The sequence below is a fragment of the Hyla sarda genome, chromosome 4 (genome assembly GCF_029499605.1).
Source record: "Hyla sarda isolate aHylSar1 chromosome 4, aHylSar1.hap1, whole genome shotgun sequence".
NCBI classification, from domain to species: domain Eukaryota; kingdom Metazoa; phylum Chordata; class Amphibia; order Anura; family Hylidae; genus Hyla; species Hyla sarda.
In genome coordinates, this window is record NC_079192.1 from 362727330 (window position 1) to 362744283 (window position 16954).

A 16954-nucleotide genomic window follows, 5' to 3' on the forward strand; every position below is an offset into this window, starting at 1 on the left:
CTAATTGGACTCCTAAATGTTGTACTGCAGAAGGGGGTTCTTTCACAAAATCAATATGATTATATTCTTGTGTCAAATTCGGTCACTCCCGTATTCCACTAACTCCCCAAGGTTCATGAGGGCCGATTCCCGCCACCTATGAGGCCTATCGTGGTGGGCATCGGCTCTCTAAATGAACACTTGTGTGAGTGGGTGGACTCCATTTTACAGCCCCTAGTCCCCTTCTGCCCCAGCTACATTAAAGGGGTATTCCAGGAAAAAAACTTTTTTATTATATATCCACAGGCTCCAGAAAGTTAACCATATTTGTAAATTACTTCTATTAAAAAATCGTAATCCTTCCAATAATTATCAGCTGCTGAAGTTGAGTTGTTCTTTTCTGTCTGGCAACAGTGCTCTCTGCTGACATCTCTGCTTGTCTCGGGAACTGCACAGAGTAGACAGGTGTCATCAGAGAGCATTTAGACAGAAAAGAACACATTTTTTTTCCCTGGATAACCCCTTTAAAGGGGTATTCCGGGCAAAAACATCTCCCTTGCGATCTCCCTGCAGCACCCGCATTCTATGTGGGAGCTGTGTCCCCAGTTTAGAATAGAATGCGGGTGCTGCAGGGAGATCGCAGTCAGATATCTTATCCCCTTTGGATAGGGGCTAAAATGTTTTTTACCAGGAATACCACTTTAAGGACACAGGGCATATGGGTACGCCCTGACTCCTTGGTACTTAAGAACTCAGGGCGTACCTGTACGCCTGTGGGAATTTCGGTCCCCGCCATGCGGCGGGCAGGGACCAGACCGGGATGACTGCTGATATCGCCGCAAATCATTGGTAAATTCTGACCGGCGATCTGCGGAGATACCGGGTCACACGGGTCTCCAGTGACCCAGAAGATAAGGGGGATCGGGGGTGTCCAAGACACCCCCGGTCCCCTTGAAGGGAAATGAGTTAGGCGGCAGGGGTGCCACCCTTCCTATCCCTGCTATTGGTAGGTCAGAAGTGACCGGCCAATAGCAGATCGGGGGCGGAGGGGTGAAAGTTCAGTTCCCCTGTTTTACCCACCCACGGTAATTCAGGCAGAACGGGGGAAGTCTCTTACTGGCGATGGGCGGCAGGCGGCGATCCTCCATCCCTGGTGCTGCATGCGGCGATCCTACGGAAGCCGGTAAGCAGTTGTCTAGCAACATCTGGAGGGCTATAGTTTGGAGACCACTGTACAGTGGGCTCTAAACTGTAGCCCTCCAGATGTTGCAAAACTACAAATCCCAGCATGCCCAGACAGCAAACTTCTGTGTGGGCATGCTGGGATTTGTAGTTTTGCAACAGCTGGAGGGTTACAGTTTGGAAATCACTGTGCAGTGGTCTCTAAACTTTGGCCCTCTAGATCTTGCAAAACTACAACTCCCAGCATGCCCACACAGCAGTTTGCTGTCTGGGCATGCTAGGATTTGTAGTTTTGCTAAATCTGGAGGGCCACAGTTTGGAGATCACTGGGCGGTGGTTTCTAAACCGTGGCCCTTTAAATCTTGCAAAACTACAACTCCCAGCATGCACAAACAGCAAAAGGCTGTTTCGCCATGCTAGGAGTTGTATTTGCGTACCTCCAGCTGTTGTATAACTACATCTCGCAGCGTGCCCTTCAGCGATCATTACATGCTAGGAGTTGTAGGCTTGCAAAAGCTGGAGGCACACTGTTTGGAAAATACTGAGTTAGGTAACAGAACATAACTGAAGGTTTTCCAACCAGTGTGCCTCCAGCTGTTGCAAAAGTACAACTCCCAGCATGCATGGTCTGTCAGTGCATGCTGGGAGTTGTAGTTTTGCAATAGCTGGAGGTTTGCCCCCCCCCCCATGTGAATGTACAGGGTACATTCACATGGGCGGGTTTACAGTGAATTTCCTGCTTCAAGTTTGAGCTGCAGCAAATTTTCCGCTGCAGCGCAAACTTCTAGCGGGGAAACTAACTGTAAACCCCTGCCTAAAAACACTAAACTACAGTAACTCATAATAAAGGATAAAACACTACATATGCACCCCCTTACACTGTCCCCCCCCCCCCCCAATGAAAATGGAAAAACATATTGTACGGCAGTGTTTCCATACTGTCCCCCCCCCCCCCAATAAAAATGGAAAAACGTATCGTACGGCAGTGTTTCCCATTCTTTTTATTTTCACAAGAGGTAAAAGGAAAAAAGACCCTCAAAATTTGTAACTCAATTTCTCCTGAGTAAGGAAATACCCCATATGTGGGCGTAAAATCCTCTGCGGACGCACAACAAGGCTCAGGAGTAAGAGTGCACTATGTACATTTGAGGCCTAAATTGGTGATTTGCACAGGGGTGGCTGATTTTACAGTGGTTCTGACTTAAACGCAAAAAAATAAATACCCATTTTGGAAACTAGACCCCTCACGAACGTAACAAGGTGTAAAGTGAGCCTTAAAACCTCACAGGTGTTAGACGAATTTTCGTTAAAGTTGGATGGGAAAATGAAAAAAAATTTTTTAACTAAAATTGTAAGAACATACCCAACATGTGGATGTAAAATGCTCTGTGGGCGAACTACAATGCTCGGAAGAGAAGGAGCGCCATTGGGCTTTTGCAGAGAAAACTTGTCCGAAATTGAAGGCTACATTTGTTTACAAAGCCCCCATAGTGACAGAACAATGGACCCCCCCCCCCCCCACATGTGACCCCACTATGGAAACTACACCCCTCACATAATGTAATAAGGGGTGTGCAGTGAGCATTTACACCCCACAGATTTTTGGAACAGTGGTCCGTGAAAATGAAATATTAAATTTTTCATTTTCTCAGCCCACTGTTCCAAAGGTCTGTCAAACGCCAGTGGGGTGTAAATGCTCACTGAACCCCTTATTAAATTCTATGAGGGGTATAGTTTCCAAAATGGGGTCACATGTGGAGTGGTCCACTGTTCTGGCACCACAGGGGCTTTGTAAATGCATAAGGCCCCCGACATCTATTCCAACCAAATTCTCTCTCCAAAAGCTTAAAGGGGTTCTCCGGTGCTGGGGACGCCCGTGATCATGCATGCGGTACCCCGTTTGTAATCAGTCCCCGGAGCGTGTTCCGGTGCTTACACATCTTATCCCCTTTGGATAGGGGATAAGATGTGTAAGTACCAGAAAACCCCTTTAATGGCTCTCCTTCTCTTGTGAGCATTGTAGTGCACCCACAGTGCACTTGACGTCCATGCATGGGGTATACTTAGAAGAGATGGGATTACAAATTTTGGGGGGCATTTTCTCCTATTACCCCTTGTAAAAATTAAAAAATTTGGGGCAAAACCAGCATTTTAGTGAAAAAAATAATTTACACATTCAACTTTAAAGAAAAGTCGTCAAATACCTGTGGGGTCTTAAGGCTCAATGTACCCCTTGTTTCGTTCCTTGAGGGGTGGTAGTTTCAAAAATAGTATACCATGTGTTTTGTTTTTTCTGTTCTGGCACCATTCCTAAATGTGACATGCCCCCTAAAAACCATTTCAGAAAAACTCACTCTCGAAAAATCCCATTGTTGCTCCTACCCTTCTGAGCCTTGTTGTGCACCCACAGAGCACTTGACATACACATATGAGGTATTTCATTACTCCTTTGACCCCTTGTAAAAGGGGTTATTTCTCTCCTTTGACCCCTTGTAAAAATTCAAAAACTGGGTCTACAAGAACATAGTGAGTGTAAAAAATGAAGATTTTGAATTTTCTCCTTCACTTTGCTGCTATTCCTGTGAAACACCTAAAGGGTTAACACACTTACTGAATGTCATTTTGAATATTTTCAGAGTTGCAGTTTTTATAATGGGGTAATTTATGGGGTATTTCTAATATGAAGGCCCCTCAAATCCACTTCAAAACTGAACTGGTCGCTGAAAAATTCAGATTTTGAAAATTTTGTGAACAATTGGAAAATTGCTGCTGAACTTTGAAGCCCTCTGATGTCTTCCAAAAGTAAAAACATGACAACTTTATGATGCAATCATAAAGTAGACATTTTGTATATGTGAATCAATATATAATTGTCATTTTCATTATGAAAAAAGAGTTTCAAAGTAAAAAAAATGCAAAATTTTCATATTTTTCATCAAATTTTCAAATTTTTCACCAAGAAATGATGCAGGTATCGACGAAATTTTACCACTAACATAAAGTAAAATATCCAAAACAAAGAGGCAAACAGTGGCACCGATACCTATGACCCTCAACCACGAGATGGATATACTCACGCCAGGCAGAAGACCAGACAAACCTTACTCGGCGGTGCTAGGACAATGCAAACGATAGTCAGCAAAGTAGACAATACAAGAGAGAACAGGCGTCCTGCACCGTGTAAGAACTGGTCAAACGACTCCCATCTCGGGTGATTCCTCCAGAGGGATCCTAAAGACTGTGCGGAACGCTCAGAGGCGACTGCCGGCGGTTTCACACAATAAATGTGCTTCATTGTGTGAAGGCGCACAGTCTTTAGGATCCCTCCGGAGGAATCACCCGAGATGGGAGTCGTTTGACCAGTTCTTACACGGTGAGTGCAGGACGTCTGTTCTCTCTTGTATTGTCTATAAAGTAAAATTTGTCATGAAGAAACAATCTCGGAATCAGAATGAAAAGTAAAAGCATCCCAGAGTTATTAATGCTTAAAGCGACAGTGGTCAGATGTGCAAAAAATGCCCGGGTCCTTTTTGCATTTTAATTTTTTCCTCCTTACCTTTAAAAAATCCTAACTCTTTAAATTTTGCACCTAAAAATCCATATGATGGCTTATTTTTTGTGCCCCCAAGTCATTTTACCCAAAAATCTACGGTGAAATGCAAAAAAAATCATTGTGACACATGATTGAAAAAAACCCCACCATTTTGTAAATTTTGGGGGCTTCCGTTTCTACACAGTACATTTTTTGGTAAAAATTACACCTTTTCTTTATTCTGTAGGTCCATACGATTAAAATGATACCCTACTTATATACCGTAGGTTTGATTTTGTTGTACTTCTGGAAAAAATCATAACTACATGCAGGAAAATGTATACGTTTAAAATTGTCATCTTCTGACCCCTACAACTTTTTTATTTTTCCGCATATGGGTATGAGGGCTAATTTTTTGCGCCGTGATCTGAAGTTTTTAGCGATACCATTTATGCATTGATAGGACTTATTGACCAAAAATACACTATTTTGGACTTTAGAATTCGGACATTTCTGCACGCTGCAATACTACATGTTTATTTTTTATTTACACAGTTTTTTTTTTATGGGAAAAGGGAGGTGATTCAAACTTTTATTTGGGAAGGGGTTAAATGATCTTTATTCACTTTTTTTCCACTTTTTTTTTTTGCAATGTTATAGCTCCCATATGGGGCTATAACACTTCACACACTGATCTTTTACATTGATAAGTGGTTTCTCGTAGGAAACCACTGATCGATGATTCTGCCGCTTGACTGCTCATGCCTGAATCTCAGGCACTGAGCAGTCATTCGGCGATCGGACATGAGGAGGCAAGGTAGGAGACCCTCCTCGTGTCTTACAGCTGTTGGGGATGCCGCGATTTTGCCGAGGCGATTCTGAACAGCTCCCTGAGCTAACCGGCATTGTTTTACTTTCTCTAAAGGGTTAATAGCGCGTGGCACCGCGATCAGTGCTGCATGCTATTAACCAAGGGCCCGAGCCGCTATGACGCGTTATAGAATGGGAGTGGACTCAGGACGTATCGGTACATCCTGGGTCCTTAACAGGTTAAAGGGGTACTCCGCTCCTAGACATATTATCCCCTATCCAAAGAATAGGGGATAAGATGTCAGATCGCCTGGGTCCCGCTGCTGGGGACCCCCAGGATCACCGCTGCGGCACCCCGCTATCATTACTGCACAGAGCGAGTTCGCTCTGTGCCTAATGACGGGCGATACAGGAGACAGAGCAGAGTGATGTCATGGCTCCTCCCCTTGTGACATCACGGCCCGCCCCCTTAATGCAAGTCTATGGCGGGGGTGTGGCGACCGCAACATCTGCAGCTAATTAGCCTCTGTACGTGTACGCCCTGTGCCCGATCCCGGTATGTAACGCGGGGTCACGTCATACCGGGTCGGTCCCAGTGGCTAATGATAGCCGGGACCCTGGGCTAATAGTGTGTGACCCCTATGGGAGCTATAACACTGCAAAAAAATATGTGAAAAAAGTTAATAAAGGTCATTTAACCCCTTCCCTAATAAAAGTTTGAATCACCCCCCTTTTCCCATTTAATTAAAAAAACTCAGTAAATAAAAATAAACAATGTGGTATCGCCACATGCGGAAATGTCCGAATTATAAAAATATAAAATTAATTAAACCGCATGGTCAATGGCGTACGCACAAAAAAATTCCAAAGTCCAAAATAGATTATCTTTGGTCACTTTTTATATCATGAAAAAATGAATAAAAAGCGATCAAAAAAGTCTGATCAATACAAAAAATGATACAAATAAAAACTTCAGATCACAGCGCAAAAAAGGAGCCCACATACCGGCCCGTACGCGGAAAAATAAAAATGTTAGAGGTCAGAAGATGAAAATTTTTAACGTATACATTTTCCTGTGTGTAGTTATGATTTTTTTCAGAAGCACGACAAAATCAAACCTAAATAAGTAGGGTATCATCTTAACCGTATGGACCTGCACTGCACAGAAACGTAAGCCCCCAAAAGTTACAAAATGGCATTTTCTCTTTAATTTTGTCACACAATTATTTTTTTTTCCATTTCGCCGTGGATATTTTGGGAAAATGACTAATGTCACTGCAAAGTATTATTGGCGGGGCAAAAATTAAGCCATCATATGGAATTTTAGGTGCAAAATTTAAAGTGTTATGATTTTTAGAAGGTGATGAGGAAAAAATGAAAATGCAAAAACCGAAAAACCGTGCGTCCTTAAGGGGTTGATATGTCTTTTTGTGGGAGCTACAATACATCTTTTGTGAAAATGACCCCTTCAGTCAGGACATCATCTGGTACAGCAGGTATGTAGATGATGTCATCATTGTATGGTCATCCTCACAGAAGCATGCCCTGGAATTTATTAACTACATTAAGAATAATTTCCACTACCTGCTGATTAATTTTTCAGTGTCATACTACCTTGTTGGACATTTCTCTTACTATACAGGGTGATGTTATTTAGACATCCACATATAGAAAACCAAGTGCTGATAATAGTCTTTTGAGGGCGGAGTCATGTCACCCACATCATACTATTCAGTCTGTTCCTGTGGGGGAACTTATTAGAACGAAACAAAGCTTTTCCTCTGACTTTGCAAATTGCGGGGTTATCCCAAATGGACTTTAGACCGGGCTCGGTCCATTGTCTCCCAGAAAAATAGAAGTCACCTTTTGAAGCCTAACAAATGTTGTGTGAATAATGACAGAGAACATGGGATTAAGGTATCTCTTCGTACCGAATATAATAAGTTTGTAAGCATAGTTTAAAAAAAAAATATCTCCCTGTGTTAAAGGGGTTCTCCACTGCCTTAACCTACTTTTGGCAGTTAGTTAGTTCTGTGGCTTTATGTTATTATGGCTTTTTTTCATGTTGCTAACGGTTCTGTATGTGGTGTTTTACTTACCTTTTTTCCATACCCGGTAGCTGGTTTCTCCATTTGCTTCCTGCCTTGCCTCGACCACTTTTTTTCTTTTCTTCCGCCGCCATCTTGCCATCGGGACGTCACCGTGGAGGGTGGTGTGTTGGAGGCCGGCCTGCCCCTCGCTCCGTACGTGCCCGTCTCCCGCGCGACGGAATCCTCGGTCGTCATCAGCGTGCACCCTCCTTATTTTCAGCTTCTTCTAATCTGAATGCGGATTGGGCTGCTTTCGGCGAATCGGATGCCGTGATGGGTGCATGCGCAGTTGGTCCTCGCTCCGGAGGATCATCTGCGCATGTGCCATAGTGATGTCAGCATCGGGCCTGACGCGCTGGGGGTTTGTTAACCCTAACGTGGCCAGAGCTGAGTTCCGGAGCGCTGGACAGCTCCTGAAGGTTTGCTATGGCAGTGTTTCCCAACCAGGGTGCCTCCGGCTGTTGCAAAACTACAACTCCCAGCATGCCCAGACACCCGAAGGCTGTCTGGGCTTGCTGGGAGTTGTAGTTTTGCAACAGCTGGAGGCACCCTATTTGGGAAACACTGCCATAGCAAACCTTCAGGAGCTGTCCAGTGCTCCGGGACTCACCTCTGGTCACGTTAGGGACTCACCTCTGTCAACCCCATGTCGATGTATGGAACAGTCCCAGATGTTTCTGCAACAAATCTGCCCCATGATAATTCACCCTTTGATCTTTGTACTTTTGCATCTGTACAATAATAAACTAGTGGGTATTACACAGATATGACAGCAAGTATGTATGAGCAATGGCCTATAAAGGGATTTCCAAAATGGCAGCTTTCATGTAACCTTTATTGATGAAGGTTGTAAGGGTAAGGGAAGCGGGTTAGGGTTATTCATCTCCCTGAGAAAAATAAATCCAACACTTGAAATAAATATTTTCTTCTTTACTAATTTCTTCTGTATTTAGCATTTGTATCTTACTTGAACATTTTAGATCATCAAACTCTTTTTAAAGGATAAGTATAATGAAAAAACGTATCCCCTATCTCCTGTTTTGAGCCCTGCCATTTTTAGGAAATAAGTTCCTCAAATGAAGGAGCTGGTTCCCAAGTCAGATTAAAAGTTTTATTTGCAACGCGTTTCGATCCCGGACAGGGATCTTCATCAGGCATACAGTTTGCATAAAGAAGTATTCATTTATAGGAACAGTTTGATGACCACTTCCGGATTACCGGAAAGTGGCCGTGTGCAAAGAATTCAGGTAAAAACACAAGGTGTGCTATACATAGAATATCAAGATAAAAAACACAGCAAAGAATGTAATGAATAACATACAAGATAAAAAAAAGGGGGGGGGAGAGATTAAAATACTTATTTAAAATGGCATTTTTGTTAAGAGATAAAATTCATTCATTTTAGTGGTGGCAATTCTGAAAAACCGTCAGAAGATGGCAGTGTTGTATGGTGAAAAGTGCTTACTATGATACTTTTTAGTTTGTAAATAGCCCGTTTAGGGAACATGTGCAGAGGAGGAAAAGTAAAGACAAGATCGTCAGATGAAGATCCCAGATGCCTACATACATGCCCCCAGGAATGCTCCATATGGTAAGTGGAAAATTCATGGGAATGTCTGCATCTATCAGCAGGGATAGAGAAGTAGGACGTTATATAGTGCTTAGGTGGAAATGGAGGCAGGAAAGTCATTGTATATAGCACAATTGTTTGTAACTGTGGGGAAAGAAATACTGAGGGGATGGAGAAGTGGCAAATGTTGCAGCCCCTGTATGTAGAGGAACTACAGAGGATGGTGATGCATATGGCTGAATATTGAGAAAAAGTTTAATACAGCTATAATAGTATGATCATAGGAATGATCAGTAGGAATGATCATCATGTGTTATACACAAGTCTAAAAATGTGATGGTGTCGGGATTAGATTCCATGGTAAATGAAATGCCCCAATCTTTGTTATTGAGGGTCTCTAGGAGTCAAATTTCAGATCCAGGGGGGTCCCATTCCAAATTAAAAACAGATTATCAATAAAAGGGCGGTATAAAATAATATGAGGAGCTAAAATGGATTTTCCCAGATAAAATATTTTTCAAACGCTCCCATAAATAAATAAGTGGAAGAAGGTGCCACTGGCACAGTATTTGCGTGTGAAAGTGGCACCTTCTAACCGCTAATTTATGGGAGAATTTGAAAAATATTTTATCTAGGAAAATCCCATTTTAGCCCCCAATATTTTTTTATACCGCCGTTTTATTGATGATCTGTTTTTTTATTTGGAATGGCCCTCCCCTGGATCTGAAATTTTACTCCTAGAGACCCTCAATAACAATGATTGGGGCATTTCATTCACCATGGAATCTAATCCCGACACCATCACATTTTTAGACTTGTGTATAACACATGATGATCATTCCTTTTTTACCTATACTCATTTTAAATCAGTAGATGCGGACAGTTATTTTGAATTTTCAAGCGGTCACTACAAGAAATGGATTCAAAATATCCCGTTCAGCCAGTACCGACGCATATGAAAGAACTGTACCAAAGATAGTGACTTTTTTGCACAATCCCGAGTACTAAAGGATGGTTTCAAGTCTAAAAAAATACCCTCTTCAGATCATCAATAATTGTTATTACAATGTATATGTTATCTTCAATATGTTGGAAGAACAACACAGCCTCTGCACAATAGATTAAACAAACACCGGTACAACATTCGCAATATATTCCTTCTGCATGGAGTTTCCAGACATTGCACCCAATTTCATTCTGATATTGAACATCCAATTAAAATCACACCTCTAGAAGCTATTCCACAGGATTTTTCCAGTAGATTCGAACAGCTCAAACGAAAAGACGTATATTGGATCTACCGGATGGGAACCTTGGTTCCGGATGGGTTTAATGAACTTTCCGAAGTAATTATCCACTTACCATATGGAGCATTCCTCGGGGCATGCATGTAGGCATCTGGGATCTTCATCTGACAATATTGTCTTTACTTTTCCTCCTCTGCACATGCTCCTTAAACGGGCCATTTACAAGCTAAAAAGTATTATAGTAAGCACTTTTCAACATACAACTACAGACAATTTTTCAGTATTGCCACCACTAAAATGAATGAATTTCATCTCTTAACAAAAATGCCATTTTTATTTAAGTATTTTAATCTCTCCCCCCCCCATTTTTTTTATCTTGTATGTTATTCATTACATTCTTTGCTGTGTTTTTTATCTTGATATTTTATTCATAGCACACATAGTTTTTACCTGAATTCTTTGCACACGGCCACTTTCCGGTAATCCGGAAGTGGTCATCAAACTGTTCCTATAAATTAATACTTCTTTATGCAAACTGTATGCCTGTAGAAGAAATTGTTTGTGGCAGTGGTCCCGAAGTTCTCTCTCTCCAGAAGCTACTGTAGGTGTTGTGCCCTGAGCGCAACACCTAGGGGTAAGAACTCATCTTTGATTTTCCTCGAATCCCACTGTCAAACAGTCCTCACTAGGGGTGCACCTCTAGTTGCTTTTTTTCTCCCTTTTCCATATCTGTTTGGAGTACTGGCTCTCCATCACGGGCGCTTCACGACCCCTGCCCAAAGTGGGGGCTGCCACGACCCTCCATATAGCTCTATGGGAGAGCCGTCAACAAACTTCGGCTCTCCCATAGAGCTATATAGTGGGAGCGTGGCGGCCCCTGCTTTGGGCACTGTGATGGAAAGCCGGGGCTCCAGACAGGAGATCGTGCGGGGCCCCAGTGCTTGGACCCAAACCCTGCAAGATAAGGGGGATAAGTTTTTTTTTTTAATGATACTTGCCCTTTAACCCCTTAAGGACTCAGCCCATTTTGGCCTTAAGGACTCAGACAATTTCATTTTTACGTTTTCATTTTTTCCTCCTCGCCTTCTAAAAATCATAACTCTTTTATATTTTCATCCACAGACTAGTATGAGGGCTTGTTTTTTGCGCGACCAGTTGTCCTTTGTAATGACATCACTCATTATATCATAAAATGTATGGCGCAACCAAAAAACACTATTTTTGTGGGGAAATTAAAACGAAAAACGCAATTTTGCTAATTTTGGAAGGTTTTGTTTTCACGCCGTACAATTTCTGGTAAAAATGACATGTGTTCTTTATTTTGAGGGTCAATACGATTAAAATGATACCCATTATTATATACTTTTATATTATTGTTGCGCTTAAAAAAAATCACAAACTTTTTAACCAAATTAGTACGTTTATAATCCCTTTATTTTGATGACCTATAACTTTTTTATTTTTCCGTATAAGCGGCGGTATGGGGGCTCATTTTTTGCGCCATGATCTGTACTTTTTTTTGATACCACATTTGTATATAAAAAACTTTTAATACATTTTTTATAATTTTTTTTTTTAATAAAATGTATTAAAAAAGTAGGGATTTTGGACTTTTTAAATTTTTTTTCGTTCACGCCGTTCACCGTACGGGATCATTAACATTTTATTTTAATAGTTCGGACATTTACGCACGCGGCGATACCAAATATGTCTATAAAAAATGTTTTTTACGCTTTTTGGGGGTAAAATAGGAAAAAACGGACGTTTTACTTTTTTATTGGGGGAGGGGATTTTTCACTTTTTTTTACTTTTACTTTTACATTTTTTTACATCTTTTTTTACACTTGAATAGTCCCCATAGGGGACTATTCATAGCAATACCATGATTGCTAATACTGATCTGTTCTATGTATAGGACATAGAACAGATCAGTATTATCGGTCATCTCCTGCTCTGGTCTGCTCGATCACAGACCAGAGCAGAAGACGCCGGGAGCCGCACGGAGGAAGGTGAGGGGACCTCCGTGCGGCGTTATGAATGATCGGATCCCCGCAGCAGCGCTGCGGGCGATCCGATCGTTCATTTTAATCGCGAACTCCCGCAGATGCCGGGATCTGTATTGATCCCGGCACCTGAGGGGTTAATGGCGGACGCCCGCGAGATCGCGGGCGTCGGCCATTGCCGGCGGGTCCCTGGCTGCGATCAGCAGCCGGGATCAGCCGCGCATGACACGGGCATCGCTCCGATGCCCGCGGTTATGCTTAGGACGTAAATGTACGTCCTGGTGCGTTAAGTACCACCTCACCAGGACGTACATTTACGTCCTGCGTCCTTAAGGGGTTAATATTAAGACAAAGATAACCCAGGTAAACACAAAATGGTGTTTTACAGGATGATATTATTTATTGAAAAAAAAAATGCTGTTCAGCTCTACTTAGCTCTATGTGAATGCTTTAAGTAATTGAACCAGTTAACCATAGCCACAGTCAAGCATGATTTCTGACAGACCTGAAGAATCGAACCATTAGGCCAGGTTCACACGGCAGAATGTCTGTGCAGAATTCCGCATGAATCTTTCTCACGGATATTTTGCAGCAGCAGAGTCCCATTGATTTCAGTGGGATTCTACTGCTCTGTTCCCATGACAGAATTTCCTTGGCAGCAACATCTGCCATGGAAAGCCTGATTCTGACTTCTGCAAAAACATTGAACATGAGGCAGCGCATTTCTGAGCTGTACTGTTCTCCTCTGTCTGTGGAATGTCCTCACTGAGATTTTCCATGCAGACATTCCAAGGCATTGGTAAAGCTGAGGGATATGAATGATCCACAATGAGGGCACTTATTTACAAATGGAATAAAAAACCTGGAGCAGTGGTGAATCTTTCCAGAAGGGGTTGGCCTACTAAAATGTTACCAAGATGACATTGATTCCCAAGCACAGTCCTCAATTACCCCAGAAGGTCATGTTTTCAGGACTTCTTTAGTCTTTTACAGATTATATAATTATGGCCAGTACATCAGGCATCACCACAAGTGTTCTTTGTATAGGATATTCTCAAATTATGACCTGTACTTAATGACTGCACTTGGGAAACACTGATCTAAAGAACTGCAGGCCTCACTTACCTGAGCTAAGGTCAATGTAATCAATTCCATGCCAAGGCATCTTGCATTTGCCCAAAGCTGTAAGATTGGCCTCCAACATATAAACCCACAACTACCATGTGTAAACCATAGGGTAATTGCAGATTTGTACCAAACTTAAATAAAACAACTAAATGACACTATTAAAATACACAACTACAAATAAATTGCCAAAACCATAACATACAAAAACAGGAAAATTCTAAGGGGAGTGTTGGAGCTTCTTTGTGTTCTATTGTTTAACATAGCTTCATAAGGAGTGCCCCCAAATAAAAAAAAATAAAAAAAACTATCGTCTATAGCTATCTTAACCTCTTAAGGACCATGGACGTGTATACACGTCCAATGGCCGTTAACCGGGCTCAAGTCAGGAGCTCGCATCACACCGGCCGGCCCCCAGCTGATTCCTGTAGCTGGGGACCGGCGTTAATAGCCGACATGCGGTTTCTAAAGGTGCCTGTATTCAGTCCCTGGTGGTCCAGTAGGGTGGATCTCCCCCCCCCCCCCCCCCCCCCCACAGCGCGATCGTGGTGGGGCGATCCACTGCTGAGGTAGCCTGAGGGCTTACCTTTCCTTCCGTGATGGATCCGGCGCTCTGTATGATACAGCCTGGCAGGGCCAGGCTTTATCATTCGAGCACAGAGCACACAGATGAATGGGATTGTATGTAATCCCATTGATCTGTATGAGGAATCAAATGATTCCTCCTAAAAGTCCCCTAAAGGGACTAAAAGTGTAAAAAAAAAAAAAAAAAAAAAAAAAAAAAAAAAAAGTTTAAACACACAAATTAACCCCTTCCTTATTAAAAGTTTAAATCACGACCCTTTTCCCAAATTCCATATAAAAAATATATAAACATAATAAAAATAAACATATATGATATCGCCTCGTGCGTAAATGTCTGAACTATAAAAATATATTGTAAATTAAACCGCATGGTCAATGGCGTACGCGCAAAAACATTCCAAAGTCCAAAATAGTGTATATTTGGTCACTTACCATAAAAAAGGAATAAAATGCGATCAAAAAGTCCGATCAAAACAAAAATGGTACCGTTTAAAACTTCAGATCACGGCGCAAAAAATATCCCTCTGTACGCAGAAAAATAAAAAAGTTATAGGGGTCAGAAGGACAATTTAAAATGTATTAATTTTCCTGCATGTAGTTATGATTTTTTCCAAAAGTATGACAAAATCAAACCTATATAAGTAGGGTATCATTTTAATCGTATGGACCTACAGAAATTTACAAAATGGTGTTTTTTCTTCAATTTTGTTGCACAATTATTTTTTTCCCATTTCGCCGTAGATTTTTGGGTAAAATGACCGATGTCATTACAAAGTAGAATTGGTGGCGCAAAAAATAAACCCTCATATGGATTTTTAGGTGCAAAATTGAAAGGGTTATGATTTTTAAAAGGTAAGGAGGAAAAAACGAAAGTGCAAAAACAGAAAAACGCTTAGTCCTTAAGGGGGTTCATCAAAGAAGTGATAGCAATAAGCAGTATTACCTAAATATGATTGTTGAAGAACCACAGTATGAGATAAATTTTGTTGTCCATGCACAGCCAGGCTTATTCCCCCAATATGCTAGCATTCAGTACATCACAACATGACGTGAACAGTAACTATTACGTTTGTGGCCTAGATTACAGTGCTGGCAACAATGTTATCCAAGCACAGTACTGCCTACTCAATGGCTGAAATAAAATAAATATCCCAAAAAGACATGCAGGGAAACCCATAAATAAAGCATTACCCAAGAAATACATATTCAATATGGTAAGTACATATATATTTATTTCAGCAGTGCAAATGGCATGTTTTTACCTGCAGAACATCAGAACATGTTGGACTCATACAGCGTCAACCCCTATTCTCAGATAGCCTTTCACATACAAATCATACAAAGACAAAAAGTGGATTTTTTGGTAGAATTTCCTTTGCATACAAATATCATGTGAAAACTAAGTGTTGTAAATTATGGGGAAAAAACTAACACTTGTAAACATAACAGTGTACTGCTTGCATATATTTTCTCATTCTTTGACATGGCTGGTTCCTGGTTCTTACAATCTTTGCTATAGTTATACATTACTCACTGGACAGAACTCATGAATATTTGTTTGTTTTTTGTATGTTGTTTTTTTTTTTTTTTTTGGAGGTCTGGAGATATTTTTTGATTCCGTTGATTAAACATAACTTGCTGCATTATTATTTAGATTAAAGGAAATATATCTTGCCCAAAAACATCCCCTATCCACAGGATAAGGGATACGATTTAGATTGCGGGATGTTCGACCGCTGGGGCCCTCGCAATTTCATGTACGGAGCCCCTGGCTTTCTCTGGGAAGGGGGCGTGTCAACCCCTGTACGAAGTACCGGCCAGCTTGTGCCCTCCGTATAACTCTATGGTTCAACTATCTTTGTCTCTCTCATAGAAAGATATGAAGGGGGCGTGTTGGCTGCCTCTTCGTGCAGGGGTCGACACGCTCCGTTCTCGGGGAGAGCCGGGCCCCATACAGGAGATCATGGGGGCTCCCAGTTCTCGGAACCCCCACCATCTAAAACCTCCCCCCCCCTTAATCTAAAACTCCCCTACAGATAGAGGATACCTTTTTGGCCATGATAGTTCATGTTACTCTAATTACTCCGTTAATAGTATTCTCAGTTCTTTATTGTTAGTATTTGTTGCACTTTATGTATGGCACGTTGTTGCTTATTATAATTGATTTATACTTTATATATCACCATGATAGTATATTTAATGCTATCATGGCAATGGCATAGGGTGGATGTATGTATAGAGGTAAAAAGTTGCTGAAATTAGGTGAAGTTACTAAAATGTATGTCTGTCATATTCTATGGAGACAAGTCATGGATAGGAGAAGTCTTCTTAATGGCTGGAGAAGACAAGGAAAAGTTACTGATTTTTATCAGAGCAGATGTTACCTGCAATTCACTAAGAGAAGACAGATGTAACTGCCCTGTAATCTCCTACGCATGGCTGGTAACTCCCACTATATGGCCATTGTAGGGTGGCATCAAAAAATCTTTGTTTAGTGGTAAAGGTAGTGGTTATTGTGTGTCGAGATTATTGGTCCCATAGATACTAGGACTATTGGTAACTCAGGTCATGGTATACTGGATTTTGTCAGTAACGGTATGGTGATAATATTGGTTTCTTGTATAATGGCATTATTTGGTAACTGTTTGGCTGATATTTAGAGGTATACCGTTGTATATTTCATAGAAAATTGTCTTACAGAGCTGAAATATTCCCTTTAAGGATGGGCCGCTAATCAAGGACCAGTGCTCTGCACATGCCCACCTGGCTAAAATTTGCCATGCAGCCCCTGAGAGTAGCAGAGTCAAAATTTTGATGTAAATCCTATTGAG

At 41.5% G+C, this 16954-nt stretch overlaps 1 protein-coding gene across 1 annotated transcript in view; it reads left to right on the top strand.

The window, feature by feature from the left end:
* The window catches only part of SLC25A48 (solute carrier family 25 member 48), a 183620-nt gene that overhangs the window by 149667 nt on the left and 16999 nt on the right, over positions 1–16954 (top strand). The window lies entirely within an intron of this gene.